Genomic DNA, 17,514 nt, shown 5'->3' with positions numbered 1-17,514 from the left:
CTGTAGTCCCAGCTACTTGGGAGGCGGAGGCAGGAGACTCGCTTGAGCCCAGGAGTTGGAGGTTGCTGTGAGCTGTAATGCCACAGCACTCTGCCCAGGGGAACAGCTTGAGACTCTGTCTCAAAAAAAAAAAAAGAAACACTACACTGAAGTGTGTGGAACGATAACAAATCGCCAATCTTAGAAGTTGTACATGTGAAATAGGAATAAAATCCTCCTTGTTGCATTTTCTGGCATTGATAGCTCAGTTTTATTTTAGTTTAAGACTTTCTTGGCAAGTGTCTGTTGGTTAAATGTGAATCTTTGCCTTTTGATTTTATTTGTTTTAGATTTTTTACAAAGAGGATCCAATTGTGGGTGATTAAGAGGTCACTACATTTCTGAACTGTTGTTTGACACACCGTGAGTGCTCAAATCACATTGGGTAGGCGTCTTCCTACACAAACACACCAATCACCTTTATACGTGACAGCTATTACTTGGAGCTAAAGAGCATAAAAGCCTTCTCATAAGGAAATAAATATTTAAAATTTTCTACTATTCTGCTTGTTGTGATGTACAAGAATCCCTCAAAGGACAGCAACCCTCCCAGTGCTGTGAGCCGGCAGAGCCCAGACAGGGCAGGGGAGCCAGCACACTGCAGGCAGCCTGCAGGACCATCCCAGCCCTGAAGTGCTGATTTTGGTGTTGCTAGGACACAGCGGAGATGCTGGGGACCCAAATGTCGTGACTGCAACCCTAGGACTTCCTACCTTTAAGGTTAGAACTAAACTCCCTTGTTGGACCTTTTCCTGTAAGGACTATTTTAATAAAAACACAGGAAGCATTAGTTTCAAAAAGAGGTCAAAAATGGAAGAACGAGGGAATTAATAACCAGTGAACTCCATGCTCATTTTCTTTATAAACATGCTATTGGTAATAAATTTTTTTTTTTTGAGGCAAGGTCTTATTCTGTTGCCTGGACTAGAGTGCCATGGCATCATCCTAGCTCACAGCAACCTCAAACTCCTGGGCTCAAGTGATCACCCTGCCTCAGCCTCCCTAATAGCCGGGAATACAGGCTTGTACCACCATGCCTGACTGAGTTTTGTATTTTTTGTAGAGATGGAGTTTTCCTTTGTTGCTCAGGCTAACCTCAAACTCCTGGGCTCCAGGGATCCTCCCACCTCAGCAGCCCAAGTTCTGGGATGGCAGGTGTTTGGCACAGCACCCAACCTAGGTAGTATCTTAAACAACTTTATAGGGGGCGAAGTTGGGTTTCCCTCAGGACACAGCCCATCTTCCCTTGGTGCAGGTGGCATGGGAGTGAGTCCCATCACCGTCACTGTGACTAGTTCAGGGATGGATATAAGAACCTGAGATTGGCCTAATCAGAAGGAAGCTCAAGTCTCTGGTTCAGTGGTGGGGGTGTCCATGTGGTGTATACGGGGCGGGGGGCGTCTGGAACCACTGCAGCTATGTCCCACAGGCAGCCTGAGGACAAAGCCGACAGAGGGAGGAAGGCAGAGAATCAAGAGCAGTGACAAGCGCCTTATTCCTGTACTTTTAGTTAAAGAAACAAACCACCCCCTTTATTGTTTAAACTAGTTTGAATTAGGATTGCTAGTATCTGTAATCAAGAATCTTTACTTGTATGATTGGCATATGCGGAAATATTGAGAAAAGGCTGCCTCAGGTAATTTTAATAACAGTCATGAAGCAAATAATGTTCCTTCGGTCAGATGGGCTGCATGCTTATAGGGCAGTGGTCCCGTAAGGTTGTAATGGAACTGAAAAATCCCTATCACCTAGTGACGCTGTAGCAGTCACAATATCGTAGCACAACACACTACTCACGTGTTTGTGGTGATGCTGGTGCAACAGGCATATGCAAGAGGTTAGACAAGTTCACAAACTCATCCCAGAAAAAGTGGTTTGAAGGGTAGAGTAGGAGCTGGATTGGTGCATAGCTCCCCAAGGGGAGTACTTCGAAGGGGATAGTAGAGGTATTTGGCAATGAAGTATGTAGCACTTTTTCTAGGATGAGTTCATGAACTTAACTGTCCAACCTCGTACTGCACTGCCAATCATTTAAAAGTAGCACATAAAATTATGTACAGTACATAATACTTAATAATAAAAGGCCATATTACTGGTTTATGTATTTTTAATACTGTATATTTTATCATCATTTTAGAGGGAAGGCCTCTGCTTATTAAAAAAAACAACGGGGAAACAGCATCAGGCAGGTCCTTCAGGAGGAACTGCGGAAGAAGGTATTGTCATCGTAGGAGATGGCAGCTCCTCGAGCGTTACTGCCCCTGGGGACCTTTCAGTGGGATGTGGAGATGTGGAGGTGGAAGCCAGTGATACTGATGATCCTGACCCCGTGTAGGCCTAGGCTAATAGAAGTGTGTCTTAGCTTCTAACAAAAAAGTTATAAAAGTTAAAAAAAATTAATAGAAAAAGGCTTATAGAATAAAGATATAAAAAAAGAAAATACTTCATACAGCCGTACAATGTGTTTGTGTTTTTAAGGTATTACAAGAATCAAAAAGTTAAAAATATTACAAGTTTATAAAATAAAAACTTACAGTAAGCTAAGGTTAATTACTATTAAAGAAAGAAAAACATTTTTAAAAAAATGTTTATAAAAATATTTAGCTTCAGAGTCCAGTGTTGATAAAATTTAAAGCAGTGCACAGTAAGAGCCCAGGCCTTCACACGCACTCACACCACTCACCAATGTGCCCACAGCAACTTCAGTCCTGCCAGATCTGTTCCTGGGAAGTGTCCTATATTGGTGGACACATCATCATGAAGTGACATATGACTATATATCATTATTATTTTTATTTTTAGCTGGGGCCAGGTTTGAACTTGCCACCTCTGGTATATGGGGCCGGCGGCACCCTAGTGCTTTGAGCCACAGGCACCGCCCAAGACTATATATTATTAATATATGAAATTGTACTTTGTTATAGTCTTATATTTTCGATTATTGTACTGTCAAGTAAAAGAACCATAGAAACCACTACTTATGTTCATTTTTTCCTTGATAAAAGACAACAACTACTTATGTCACTATTCTGAGTTTACCTCTTCTCATTTAATGGCTACAACATTTTACAGGCAAAGAAACTGAGCCTCGAACCCAATCCATCTGACTCTGAAGTCTGCACTCTTAGCCACTCCCTGCAGGGTGAGGGTTGGCAAGCGAGGGTCAGACCGTAAATGATTTCCGCTTTGCAGGCCACCTGGTCTCTGTCATACTCCTCTGCTGCTGGAATACACAAGCAGCTATACACAGTGCATAAACAAATGAGCATAGCTGTATTCCAATAAATGCTTATGGACGTTAAAACTTGAATTTCATATACCTTCATGTCCTATTTTCAGGTGTCATGAAATATTCTTCTTTTGATTTTTAAAAGTCATTTAAAATTATAAAATCCATTCTGAGCTCATGGGTTATACAAAAACATGTGGCAGGTTACAGATTCTGGTTCTAATGTTATAAATAAATCCGTCTTTTAGGTTATGTGTAGGATGACCCTTGGAGATAACTAATCTCCACTTCTCTGCTTACATCCAGCTGAAGAGCTCTGAGAAGTGGGATGGCCCTGCTTTAAAAAGATCCCCAGACTCCCAAATATAAATCAGTTTCTTGAATAATTACTTGGATGCAGCTTCTCTGTTTCAGATACTGACTTCGACAACCAAAAACCACATTCTCTTTTAAAACAGAAACAACTTTTTCAAACATTCTAAAGAAACATCATGATTTTAAAATAGTCACATACAGTATATTTGTTGTATCCCTTCCTTCCAAATGCTTTTTATACATCTCTTAAAAGCTACTCTTATTGTTAGGGATTTGCAGATCAAATGAATTTATTGATGGAAATCCTGGAAAATACCTAGGAAGTTAAGTTAAATTGGCCACCACACCTCAAAAAGCATTCTCAGCATTGCTTCTATAGAGTGCACGGAGATCCTGGCACAGCAGACAGGGGCTTTGAAGTGAGATAGTCCCGGATTTAAGATTAAGATTTTTGCATATCTTAAATATTGGATAAATTTAAAGTTTAAAAAATCTGTAGTAGCCACTTATAGGTTTAACCCAGTTTGGCTGCCTACTTGCTATAATCTTAAAACTACTTAACCCTGTCCAAGCCTGGTTTCTTCATCTGTAAAATTGGGATAATATATGAGAGTACAGTAGAACCTCCATAGTTGACCTCCTCTCTACAGTGACCTAATTTCATAAACCAGACATGCATCACCTGTGTGTATCAGTACAGCAGGCCTGGTTCCTTATGTCGACCACCTCTGTGTGCTGACAAGTTCGTTACAGTCCCTTGGGGGGTCAGCTTACAGAGGTTCTACTGTAGTTAAATTAGTCCCTCACATCTGCATGCTCAACAAATGGACATTATTATTAGTTTACAGCATAGCATAGCTCACAGATTAAGAAGAAAGACTTTGACTTGGGTTACTGAGGCCTGGGATTGAATCCTTGCTCTACTATTCAGTAATATGAACATGTCTCTCAGCCTCTTTAAGTTCTAGTTCCTCATCTGAGATTCGTCTTTATATTTACATAAGAATAGTTGGGAAAATTAAATAAGGCTTTGTGTGTACAATATGTAACTTGTTTGGTAAAGCTGAAGCAGGATATGCACATACCAAAGCTTTCCAAATGGCAAAATTACTTGGGTACATATACAAACCGCTCGTGAGTACAGACACAGCTACCCATGAAGGGAGCTGATGGCAACTTTTTCTCCTGATGAGGAAAGAATGCATTCTCCTTTACTCAGCAAAACAAAACTGTGTGAGCGTTCTTAATTATATTAAGGGGAAGGTATTCTCTGTTCCGATTTATAGAAAGCTGAATGGGTACACAGTAGCACCTGTAATAATGGAGAAAAGTGAATAGCAAAGATAAATATAAATCACAAGAATAAAGTCTAATTACTTTGCAAACCCAAAATGCAGTTACACCCATGTCCACTACAAGAAACACTGTGTGTTTTAATGGAGGTATAAAAATGCCAATTTCCTTAAGCCACTGATGTTTATCTTTATAATCTTTGTATTATCTTTACAGTTGCTTTTTCTAAATGATAGCTGATACAGGACTGTGCCTTCTTTTTCATGAAAACTCTCCATGTTTTGGTGAAGTGTAATGAGTGTAAACTCATAGCAGCATGGTACGAAGCAGAAACTTTTGGAAATAACTGAACTAGGCTCGGCGCCTGTGGCTCAAGTGGCTAAGGCACCAGCCACATACACCTAAGGTGGCGGGTTCAAATCCAGCCTGGGCCCACCAAACAACGATGGCTGCAACCTAAGAATAGCTGGGCATTGTGGCGGGCGCCTGTGGTCACAGCTACTTGGGAGGCGGAGGCAGGAGAATCGCTTGAGCCCAGGAGTTGGAGGTTGCTGTGAGCTGTGATGCCACAGCACTCTACCCAGGGGGACAGCGTGAGGCTCTGTCTCAAAAAAAAAAAAAAAAAAGAAATAACCGAACTATCCAGTCATAGGAGATCAGATAGACTGTAGCATATGCATTCAAGAGAATATTTTACAGCAAAGAAAAAAAGAGTCAACTATTATCTACATCTATTAATACAGACAAACCTAAAAAGACAGGAGAACACATTCTTTCTACCATTGGTATATTAATACTATACAAAACAATGTTTTATATCCTAACAGATTAAATGCCGATGATGTATTCTGACAAAGTAAATATGAACAGCTGGTGAATCTGGTAAAGGTTATATGGGAGTTTTTTGTAATATCCTTTTAACTTTTCTGTAAGTTTGGAGTTATACCAAAATAAAGAGTTTAAAAATTATAATTTAAAGATCTGCCCAACTCTAGTGGAATATAAAGACATGAAGGAAAATTATAAACAACAAATTCAGGATAGTGAGCAACTTCAAGAGGAAGGAGGGGGTACGGTGAAGAAGGAGTTTCAACTGGATAAATGTTTGATTTCTCCTGCTGTTTGGTGGGTACCCAATGCACACTTTATTACTCTTGATGCATTTTTGCATATCTTAAATATTGGATAAGTTTAGAGTTTAAAAAATCTGTAGCAGCCACTTACAGGTTTAACTCCTGTTGAAAACCACATCTGTGAATTATTTGACATAATGTACGTATGTATATACTTATGAAGGAGAGAGCTAACACATAGATACATTATGAATTTTAAGTGTCAAGATGTAGGCATCCCAATTCATGAGGGACCAGAAAATATAACAAATAACAACCTTCTCTTCTCGTCTGAATGAGAACTGCTTTGCAAACCTATGGCTTGTCCCTCTTTAATTTTCCTGGCTTTGGTCTGTTTGACAAGAGCAAAAATCCTGCTTCAGTGAAAAAAGAAGTTACTGTATTCCTAAACAGCTCTGTGTTTTTTCCCATAGAAATGTTCATTATGGTGAGTAGGTTATAATCACGAGAAAATATGAATTGCAAAAATTTATATGTATCACAAGAATAAAGTCTGACCACGTCACATAATACAGGTGATCAACACCAAAGCCTTGATTTTTACGGACGAAAACCCGAAGACCAAGAGATGACTGGGATAGGCTTCTCAAGTCTATAGTCTGATTAAAACTACCTTTAACAGATGTCGGTTGGCAAACCAAGGAATCCGAACATAATGATATCAAAAAAGGAGGTGCTAGTTCCAATATATAACACAAAATCTCTCCGGGGGAAAAAACCCCTTTTGTAAGGGGTTGACTAGTATGTATAAATTACCCCGTATTAAAAAAGATTGTCCTAGGCCTACTCTCACCGACACTGCTTATCATTCAGGCATCCTGGCAACTCCCAACCTCTCCTGCCTCATCCCTCACCTTTCCTTCCTTACATCTTTCAACCTTCGAGTGCTACTGAACAACACCCATGCCTTTCTTTACACATGCTGTTCTCTATCTTTACACGTGGGCATCTCTATGTCAGAAATATTTCCCCCCATCCACCTGAAAAAATGTAACTGGCCCTTCAAGATTCAGCTCAGAGGGCACCTGGCGCCCAGGCCCTCACCTTGTGCATTGTGGTTGCTGCACTGTCACTGCCACACACTTCTGCACAGGCTTGCCTTGGGAGGGACTCACATCTTACTTCTGTATTGTTGTCTGTGACAATATCCGATACATAACAGTTGCTCAATATGGTTTGCTCAATTAATGATTGCTTAGTCCTAAATTGCAAGTTCATGAGAACTTTTTTGTTTTTGAGGTTTTATGCCTGTTAATAAACCACTTATCTAGAAGACTTTCCTTCTACATACAAAAGTCACCATGGTATTGTAAACTGTATTTTTGGTCCTCTATCCATGTCCTGATAGATAATTCCTAGAATCCTTTGAGTCTCCAAAGTGATCATTTATTTTTGCATGCTAACGGGTTCAGTGAGGGCTGGCAGCCCCTGCTCCTGTGTTTCTCCAAAAATAAGATACTGTGTTATATTTATTTTTTCTCAAGAAGACACACTAGGGCTTATTTTCAGGGGATGTCTTATTTTTATTAAGTATAATACAACATTCTGCATTTATTCAAATACAGCTAAGTCGTCTTCTGGAACCTGACAGGGGAGCCGACCTTGTTGGTGGGGCTGGCACTAGTGATACGTGAACTCCCCTAGCCGTTTGCACGTGGGCAATAGGATGCCTGCGAACGTGGTTACCACATGCGTAACCTGCACAAGTGCTAATGGCTTGAAGAAAGGAGCTGTGACAGATAAAAGGTATCTGTATTCCTTACCACTCTCAGCTGAAATGCATGGTATGGCTATGCAGATATGCTACCTAGCCCTGCCCATCACTAGGTCTTACTATTGGGGTAGGGCTTATATTTAACAAATGCATAGAAATCCTGCTAGGGCTTATTTTTTGTGTAGGTCTTTTTTCGGGGAAACACAGTAGTTCAGGGCAGGGCTGGTCACCAGGAAGATCAAGGCATGATTAGAAGGTTAGGACTTTCACTGTCCCCCGCTTTGACTTCTGGGGTGAGGAGAAGGGAGGGGTCAGAAAGTTAGGTTGATCCCTAATGGCTAACAGTTTAATCAATCATGCTATGTAATGAAGCCCCATAAAACCCCAAAAGGACAGAACTCTAGGATCTTTCAGGACAGCTGAACGTGGGAGTTCCTGGAAGAAGGCATGGACCCTCCCTACCCCTTCTCCTGCACCTCACCCTGTACATCTCTTCATGCGTGTCCTTTGAACTATCCCTCATAGTTAAGCTGGTAAACTTCAGCTTACCAGAAACTCTGGTAAGCTTATTCAGAAACTCTGAATTCTGTCAGCTAGTCTCGTAAATTATTACAGTTGAAACCAAGGGGAGAACCCTAACTTGAAGGTTGTTGGTTAGAAGTCCTGGAAGCCTGGTGACTTTCTACTGGCCTCTGAAAGGAGGCAGTTGTCTTGTGGGACTGAACCCTCCCTTGCCCTGTGGGATTTGATGGTATCTGCAGATAGATCATGCCATAAGTGAACCGGAGGACACCAGTTGGCGTCTGCTACGAAATTATCAGTTGTTGATGGGGAAAAGTCTCCACATATTTCTGGGTGGCTACAGGTCACAGAAGTCTTCTGTGTTGACTGTTGCGGTGTGAAACAGAGGAGAAAACGGTCTGTGTTTTTCCTGTTTGCTCATGCTTAGTGCTTCAAGCTGCTACCCTTTTTTTGCGGGGGGAGGGGACAGAGTCTCACTTTATCGACCTCAGTAAAGTGCTGTGGCATCACAGCTCACAGCATCACAGCAACCTCCAGCTCTTGGGCTTAGGTGATTCTCTTGCCTCAGCCTCCCGAGTACCTGGGACTACAGGCACCTGCCACACCACCTGGCTATTTTCTTTGCAGTTTGGCGGGGGCTGAGTTTGAACCTGCCACCCTTGGCACATGGGGCCCGCACCCTACTCACTGAGCCACAGGCGCTGCCCTGCTACTCTCTTTTTTCAATCATATACATCATTCAGAATCACTGACTCCCTTGCTTACAGGTTGATGCATTTGTGACACCCATTTTTCACTCCTACTCTCAAAATTAATTCCTGGACATCATCTGCCTCAATTCTTAGAGAACAAATGAAGCCTCCTGTTGGCATTACTTGTGCCAGAGATCACAAATGGGCTACCCACAGGCCTTTTGCTTTTTTTGTAAATTAGTGTCAATGTGCAAAGTTGAAACAGTCCAGCACATATATTGAAAAACTCAAAGATACAGCAACAGTGAGTTCTTAATTCCTATGTAAGAACAGTGTGCAGGCCCTGAGTGGCCTGCTGCGGCCTCTCAGATGTCACATCCACGCACCGACTGCCCTGCCCTCTTCATCCCCTATTGAGATCTGAGTGTCTGTCACTTCTTAGGCCAATGCTCTTCTCAGACGGGTCCATTTATATCGCCCTACAGCCATTTAAGCTTGTTCCTCTTAGTTTATAATAACGCCTGTCCACGTCCTATTGTGTATCATCATCTTACTCAAATCCCACACTTTACAGAGGCTGGTAGAAAATGGCTCAGAACACATATGCCACGGAAATAGGGTCTGACTTTCTTACTGGGGGGAAAACGACCCGCTTCACTGAATAGCACTAATCCATCCCACGCACTGGGCATTAGTAACAGCCAGGTACACGCCCGAGAAGGGCCAGTAGGACAAGCTTCCTTTACCCACGTCCTGCCTTCTCACAGAGCTTTAGACTTTTCAAAGCGCTCTGAGACGCATTATAGCTCATTAGTTCCTCTTAAGACTCTTGTGGGGAAAATGTAGGGCAATTATTTTCCAGGCTTTAAAGTTGGGAGAGTTGCTCAGGGATACGTTCAAAGTTTACTGAATTTAAACGAACCCCTTTAAGTGCCGGGCACGCTTCCAGGTTCTCAGAAGAAAACCCAGAACACAAAGGCAGAAATGCCCTTAACTTTAGGGCGCTTACGGTCTAGGAGGAAGGCAAAAAAATTCGTGGGATAATTCAGAGAATGGTAATATGAGGGCTAGAGGCTGAACGACGCGCCGAGGAGGGCGCAGCCCCGGCTGGGCAGAGGAGGGAGCCCTGACCGCAGCGGGCCCCGGGGAGCGCTCGAGGAGCGGGACCGGCAGGTGCCTGGGCCGGGAGGCTGGCGCCGCCCTCCCGCCTGGCCCGGACCGAACCGGGGCTTCCGACTGGGGCCCGGGTCCCGTCCCTCGGCGCCTACTTACGGAGGTGCCGCCCGGCTCGAGGCGCAGCCCCGCTCGCTCCGCACCGGCCACCCGCGATGGCGCCGCCGGACGCTCCGGGTGGAGGGCGCGGGGCGGCCCGCTGACGGCATTGCCCAATATAGGCCTGTGCCGACCGAGCGATATAAATAGACGGCGCAGCGAGGGCAGGAGACCCAGGGCCGGCGCCCCGCGGAGAGGGCGCGGACAGCTACTCGCCAGGGACAGGGACGCAGCCTCAGCGTGAGGCCCGCTCTGCGCCTGCGCAAAATCCCCGCGGCAGATCCCAGACGCCGTCCCGACCGCCGGCCACTCTGCGCCTGCGCAGGGTCTTCTCGCTCTGACCAGCAGGCCAGAGCCGCTGAAGGTCTGCCAGGAGGGGGCGAGGACGCGTCGTTTAGGAGAATTTGCGACTTAGACTTAAGTAAAAAACAAAACAAGTCTTTCATTTAATATTTTAAAATTGCTGAACGACCGGAGAACCCTGTATGTGGATTTATTAAGTATGGCCCAGGGGCAGGATAAAATATAGGAGCCCAGTAAAAGTAAATTTCAGATGTAGAACCAGAATTTTATAGTATAGGTATGACCTCATCACCGATTGACATTAAACTTGGAGTCCTGGTTTGGGGTCTAGAGGCTAATTTAGATTCCGGACGCTATCAAGAAGTGACTTCAGTTGATTCTCAAAATATCTACTTGCCAGTTGATGAATGAGGCATTAATATTTATCAAATCTGCCGATTTACCAAAAGCTTGATTTAAGCATCTTAAATGTATTTATGTGTGGGTACGTACTTCTTTACGCAGCAGGAACTTGCCTGTTTCTAATTACTGTTCGTTCCTACTGGGTCTCTCTCTCTTTTTTTTTTCCGGTCTTTTCTGTCTACTCAAAGCTTCACTTTCAGTCTTCACTTACTTACAACATCATATAGTTTGTCTGTGTACCTTTGGGCTGAGTTTGACATTTGAGTTTAATTTATTCCTTCATTCTGCCCTTTGAGACTGGTCTATCCACGTCTGGCTCTTTTTTATCATGACTCTGGGCAGTCATCATTTCCTCCGTATCATTGCTACCTTGTAAAGGAGAACTCTACAGATCAGAAATGCTATTCTTGACAAGGCAAAGCTCGGTCTACAACTGGCTTGAGCAGTCTCTTCATTGGGAAAATCCTGGCTTGTAGATGAAAAGATCAGCAAGTAACTTGATTATTTCAAACTTCATTTAAGCCCCAGGACAGCCAGCCACAGAATGAGGGGTGGCCCCACCCCAGTGGTGTCCCCTTCTCTTCTCTTCCCCTGTCTTCACTCTCACTAGCCTGTTCCAGTTCTTCTGTTGTGTCTTATTGTCTGTGGAGTGATTTTACAAAAATGTTAGCTGTTTCCTTCCCTTCTCCTTTCTTCATCACATATTTCCTTAAGATACTTTGCTCCTCTAACTTTTCAAAAAGTTAAAGGGTTCCAAATTCATTGCCTTGGAGGGGAGAATCAGCACAGCAGGAAGTGGGGAAATGAAGATATGCTCTCTTCCACGGAACTGTTGATTCCAGAAGCTCAGTCCCTCTGGGGAAAGCAATGAATTGTTGGCACGCAAAAAACATTGTAGAGATAACCCAAATCAGAGCAATGGATCCTCTTCCCCCACTGAGAATAGGAGGGGTTCGAGAGGGAGAAGGAACGAGAGGGAGATACTCCTTGTCTCAGGGGAAGAAGACCTGTCTTGTTTGTCTAAGTGGGGGGTGAGGAGGTTTGCAGCATCTGGAGAGGAAAGGAACTGTTTCCCCCTTGCTGAGGAGGCCACAGGGAGGCAGCTAGAACCCAGTGAGCGGACACGACCCCATAGTGCCTCTGCACAGCAAGGACCTCAGCCAGCCATTTCTGGGACTTGCATGTCCCCAAGGGCCTGCAGAAAAGTCACTGACCTCGAGGGACCCAGGCAGACAGGCACATGGGGAGCCCTTACAAGACCAAGGCTGAGGGGTGGTGGACCTCTCTGGGGGTGTCAGCACAGGCAGATGGCAGACATCTACTCCGATGTCTTCAAAAGACCACCTGGATAGAACTCAGATGGAAGCCTGGGAAACAAAAAGGTTTGGTCTTTGACTTGAACTAGAACTTGTTAGCTCCAGTCAAGTTCTGTTTCCTGCACACCTTGGTTTGTGGACTGTTGAAGTGGAAGACTTGACATGCTGCTGAGTCTGGCACAGAACATGGGGAATGTCACTCTGGGGGACAGGATGTCGAGGACCTGGAGATTATTCTTTCGACCTTAGCTTCAGCCAGCTACAAAGAGCCCCTGGAAAGAGGGAAATAAGAAACAGGAACTGAGTGTGCCCTGCTATCTGCCACTTACCCTCCCCTTGTCTAATGTCTGTTCACCTCTCACCCGCAACTGAAAGCTCCGTGAGGACGGAGATGATGTCTGTCATGGTCCCTGTTGAATCCCCAGCATAGAACAGTGCCTGGCACAAACTGGGTGCTCAGTAAATACTGGGACAGGGACTGAACAAATGAGTGGGTCAAATTCTTAGTTGCAGAAAGTAGAATTCAGTCTGGCTGAGTCTGGGAGCGCCACAGAACCAGGCTCACCTGAGACAATGAGTCTTAGAGTGACACAGCCAGAAGAAATGTTCCTGCCCGCCCTGCTGCTCTGTTCCTGTTTGGGGATGGGATTCTAGAAACTTCCACAGCTGGTCAGACTCTCCCTTCACTGTGCTTGTCAGACGACCTCATCTCTCCCAGGCACCTGACTCCCCTCCACCCCCAGGCCTCCTGTCAGTGCCTCTGATGAAGAGGCCAGGTCAAGGCTCTGCACTCTGGCTTTGGGAAGAGTCCAGGGAATGTAGCTTAAATTGTTCTTTTTTTATTCATTCCAGCTTATTTGGGTGGAGGGTTGGAATGTATGATGCCACCTTACCTCCTCATGCTTTGGTTTATGACCTTTGAGAAACTAAACAGCCACCACCTGAGAGGGCCAAAGGTGAATAGTGCCCCAAAGACGGCTGACACAGCCATGAGGGGGACAGCTCCAGAGAGTGCAGTGGAAGGGTAGGTAGGGGAAGGAGGAACAGAGAACTGGGTTAACAGCAAATGAACAACACAGGATAGTGATGGCCTTGTCAACAACAGGCTTGAGGACTCGGAGGTGTGAACTGGAACACTGACTTCCAAAAGCCGGGGGGCAGATGTGTTTAGCCTCCCCACTGCTCTGTGGGCATGTGTGGGCATGCACGGGCCTGTAGGCAGCTGCTGCGTCAGCTTAGCACCTGTGGGTGGGCAGGGCTTCCAGCGTCTCAACAGCTTCAGTTTTCATCCTGGCTGGCTGTGCTTGTGTGACAGGATCACAGGACTGTGGCTGGTGCCAGTCACATGGTGCTCACCCAAAGAGCTTCACACCACGTCGGTGTGCATGTGTCCATACCTGCCCTGTTACAGGCCAAGATCTCTGTCCCACCCACTTTGTGGGCCACTCACATGCCTGGCTCAGGCCCTCGGGGGAGTAGACGGTCACAGAGTGTTCATTCAGTGAGTCAGGATGACTGAGAGGCAGTGCAGGTGAGTAAAAGGGAAGGCCGGCCCCAGGGTCCTGGCCCAAATCTGCACCCCAAGGCCTCATGCACAGAAGACACTCAGATTATTGGGGTAAAATAGGAAAATGATGACAGGTCTGTCTTGCATCCAAGTTATTAGCAAGATGAAGCAGAGCTAATGGGTGTGGAAGTGCTCCAGTGCACTCTACCGAAACGGACGCACTTTCCTGGCACAAGGCATGTTTATTAAATGGAAACGCCTTTCCCCGAAGATCTTGAAAATGGATCAGAAAGCCATCCCTTACCCCTTCGTTTTAAGGCAAAAGAGAAGCAAGCCTAACTCCATTTTGTTATAATTCTTGTTCCTGAGAATCAGTGGGAAATCAAATCCATTTTGTTATAACTCTTATACCAGAGAATCAGTGGGAAGGCAAAGCAGGCGGCAGGCCTGATTCCATTCTGTTGTTTTGTTACATTTTATTGCTTTAGAAAAAAGACCCAGTTCTGCTTGCCTCCCTGCCCATTCATAGTATTTTAAGTATACATGGTTAGAACTGTTAAAATTATTAATATTGTGTAGAAAGCCACTAACTACCCTTGTAACGAACAACCTTTGTGATGATGTTAAAGTGATCTTCAAACCATCCGTATATCATATTGAAATGTTAACAGAACAAGCTTAACTCCATTTTACTATTTACTCCTTTTTATCTTCAAAACCAGTTCCTCTTGTTTTCCCTCCCCATGTAACTGTAAATGCCTTTAGCTAAAAGTGTTAGTACTGTAAGTTACTGACCATGTAGCCCCTGTGATTATAGCTTTTTATGATCATGGTGTTTATGACCCTCACCTGTGAGTCCCCCTCCCTACATTACCTTAGGACATTGTGGTTTGTGCCTGCTTTGTAAAATTACTCATTGCTCTCGTGATCATGGCCTTGTGTAAACTCACTAAGCCGCCTTGCCCTCCCGATTTCCCCTAACTGCTGTTTGCTTCTATGACTATGTTTATCCACCCCTTGGAAATATTTTGCTTTATAAAAATCGGAGCCTTAGACAGCGTGGGGCTGCACTCAGAAACCCCATGTTGGGACACTGGGACAGTCGCTGGCCGGCTCTTCAATAAAAAGACTCCTCTTTAATTTGACTTGTCTGGTGGTGTGGTCTTTGGGGGTCTCCTGGGCATAACATTCGTGTCTTCAGGCACCACTGAAAGGCTCTTCCACTGTAAGAATCCACCACCTGGAAGCAGGGGAAATGGAATCCTGTTCCAGCTACTGGCCACACTGCCCCATTTCCATGATGACAAGTTGTGTTCAGACATTCCATCCTGAGGGCATTCTTCAAGCGTGCATACAACTTAATTGAGCAGATAATGGGGTTCCTAAAAGGTCAGGAAAGCTCTGGAAGCCTGTGTTCTCTCCATATTCCAAGATTATTTTATTTCCACTTTCAATTAAGTGCTCAAATCCTGAGCATATCAGATTCTGTTTTAGGCTGGGCCCACGTAGTTCCTTAACACAGACACAGCTAATTGTTATTCTTTGCTGCACCATTAAGCAATGGTCAGCAATTTTACACGTGGCTGAGCCAACAAAGAATCACGCAGAGAGTTCCCTAAACCAGAAGGAAGCAGATTTTCTTTCACAGCTGCCCAGGTGGGAGCATAAGAAGGCTGCTAAGGCAGCTCAGGTGTCACTGACTCCCAGGCTGCATCTCTCTCCTTGTTCCACCTTTCCAAAAATCATTTTCCTCCTCCACAGGCCCGGAGGGGCTCCCCACTGCCTCCAGCCAGGGACAAGAGGAAGGTCAAAGATCAGCTTTTCCCTGTTAGGGCATGTGGGGAACTTAACTGGGTCATGTGGTCAAACCTGGCTTCAAAGGGAATGCAGGAGCATCTGGTGTGTCCTGGGTGGCCAGCATTCTTTTATTCAGAAGGAGGGTGTAGAGGACACCAAGAGCCAGACAACCTCTGACCATCTGAGCAAGATGATTTGCAGCTGGGAGGCGGGCCCTCAGGCAATTTGTCTGCAGGTGCTCCTTGCTGAGAAAGAGCCCAAGTCCATGGTGATCCTTAGGCACCTACTGTAGTGATTGTCTTATACTCCCCTCACCTGTCTTGTGCTGTCTCAATAAAAGGCTACTATGGAGATTGCTTGGGGCTACCCTGCAATCAAGGTTAGCCGCCTCCTGCAAGCTTATATTTCTAATCCACATCACACCTGGTTCCTTCCTGCGGAGATTGAGACCAGGGCCACAGGGGCTGCGACAGGAGGGGAGAGCAACATCCTGATATTAGGAGCACTCCTGGCCATGCAACCTGTCTGGAGATCATTAATTCCCAAATTTCCATTTCACCTTCAACAAAGCCTTATGCTTCCTACTGGCCCTTGTCTCAGATTTAGTTTGTTTTTGTAATCGAATAATTAATGGCTCTTCCCCCAACAAGGCTATAAATGCTGTGAGGGCAGGGATGGGTCTTTCCCTGCTCAGCCCCCTGTCTCCAGAGCCTAGAGCAGCACCCGGCACAGAATAGGTGCTCAGTAAATACTTGTTGAGTAGGGGAACAAATATGATCAGGGAACTTCTCACTACCTCTTAAGTCTAGCCCCAACATCACCTCTCCTCTGTATTTGTCCCAGAACACTGTCTGCAGAATCACTGATGCCGTCCATCATGTGTGCTCCCAGGGCTCCCCTCCCCTCACCCCCACCCTCCCCCCTTTGCTGGCAAACAGCCTTTAGCCATGGCAGCATGGCAGGCCTCATACCCTGATGGATGGTGAGCTTCTCTGGGGCAGAGAGTGGCCCCATTCAACCTGTATCCCCAGAGGTCATCACATGGCTGGAACATACGAGGCCCATGAGGTGAATCGATTTGTGTTTGAAAATGAACGGTTTCTGTGTACAACTAAGGCAAGTTTTTGCTTTCTCCTTATGTGCTCTCATCCACCACTGCTCATGACAGCTCCTCTCCCAGAACATTCTTCTCTTAAGTATACACAGCCCTTTCCTGCCACCTGCCAGTGCTCACAGCGTGGGGTGGGCACAGGAGGGGGGCAGAGCACCTTGCATCATTTTGTATAGGGAAGACTGGGACCATGCAGGTGTGATCCAGCCATGGGACCCACGTGGCTTCAGCTTCTCTCTCAACCCTCATCTGAACTCTGGGGTTTGTCCTCTCCCATGATCAGAGTAACCTGGCATTGACATTGGGAGGATAATGCCTTCTTCTTCATCTGTCCATGTATTTAGCACCCATTCTGTGCCAGGTGCAGCTAGATACTACGTATAGATACGTGTGTATAGTACCGCTGTATCCAGAGCTTGATACTGCTGTGAATAAAACAGACACGGTCCCTTGGAGGATATGATCTGGTGAGGCGACAGGTAATCAGTCTCTAACATCTTGATTCTCCCTCCCTTTTGCCTTCAAACATAGAAAGATTTTCTTAATCTTAAAAAAAAAAAATAGGCACTTTTACCTTTTAGGTACCTTTGCTGCCCTCCTTAGCAACTTCTTCTCATCTTTTCTCTTCTGCCAAAAGTTTAAAGTGTGTGACCTGTGCGGGTGGTTTCCCCACTGCTCATCACCTCCCTGCTTCTGCACTCAGCATTCGCCTACAATTGCTGTCTTGATGGTCACAAATGGTCTGGTCAAAAACACTGCCCCTGTCTCAAGCTTGTTAACAGTGGTCATTCCTTCTCTCCTTGGAACTCTTAAATTCCTTAGCTGACAATGATTCTTTAGCTGACAGACTTTGGTCTGAGCAATTGCAA

The 17,514-nt window shown here is 45.2% G+C and overlaps 1 protein-coding gene across 1 annotated transcript in view; it reads right to left on the bottom strand.

Annotated features, from left to right (window-relative positions):
* The window catches only part of KBTBD12 (kelch repeat and BTB domain containing 12), a 66,260-nt gene extending 56,031 nt beyond the window's left edge, over positions 1–10,229 (bottom strand). The window contains exon 1 of the mRNA XM_003796190.2: positions 10,210–10,229. The gene's annotated coding sequence lies outside the window, so the exon portion shown is untranslated. The remainder of the gene's footprint in view (positions 1–10,209) is intronic.
* Between the last annotated feature and the right edge of the window lie 7,285 nt (positions 10,230–17,514).

The sequence above is a fragment of the Otolemur garnettii genome, unplaced genomic scaffold, assembly GCF_000181295.1.
Source record: "Otolemur garnettii isolate 467f Iridium unplaced genomic scaffold, OtoGar3 scaffold00101, whole genome shotgun sequence".
Lineage (NCBI taxonomy): Eukaryota > Metazoa > Chordata > Mammalia > Primates > Galagidae > Otolemur > Otolemur garnettii.
The sequence above is the reverse complement of the archived record's forward strand: the minus strand, read 5'-3'. Positions and strand labels throughout refer to the sequence as shown.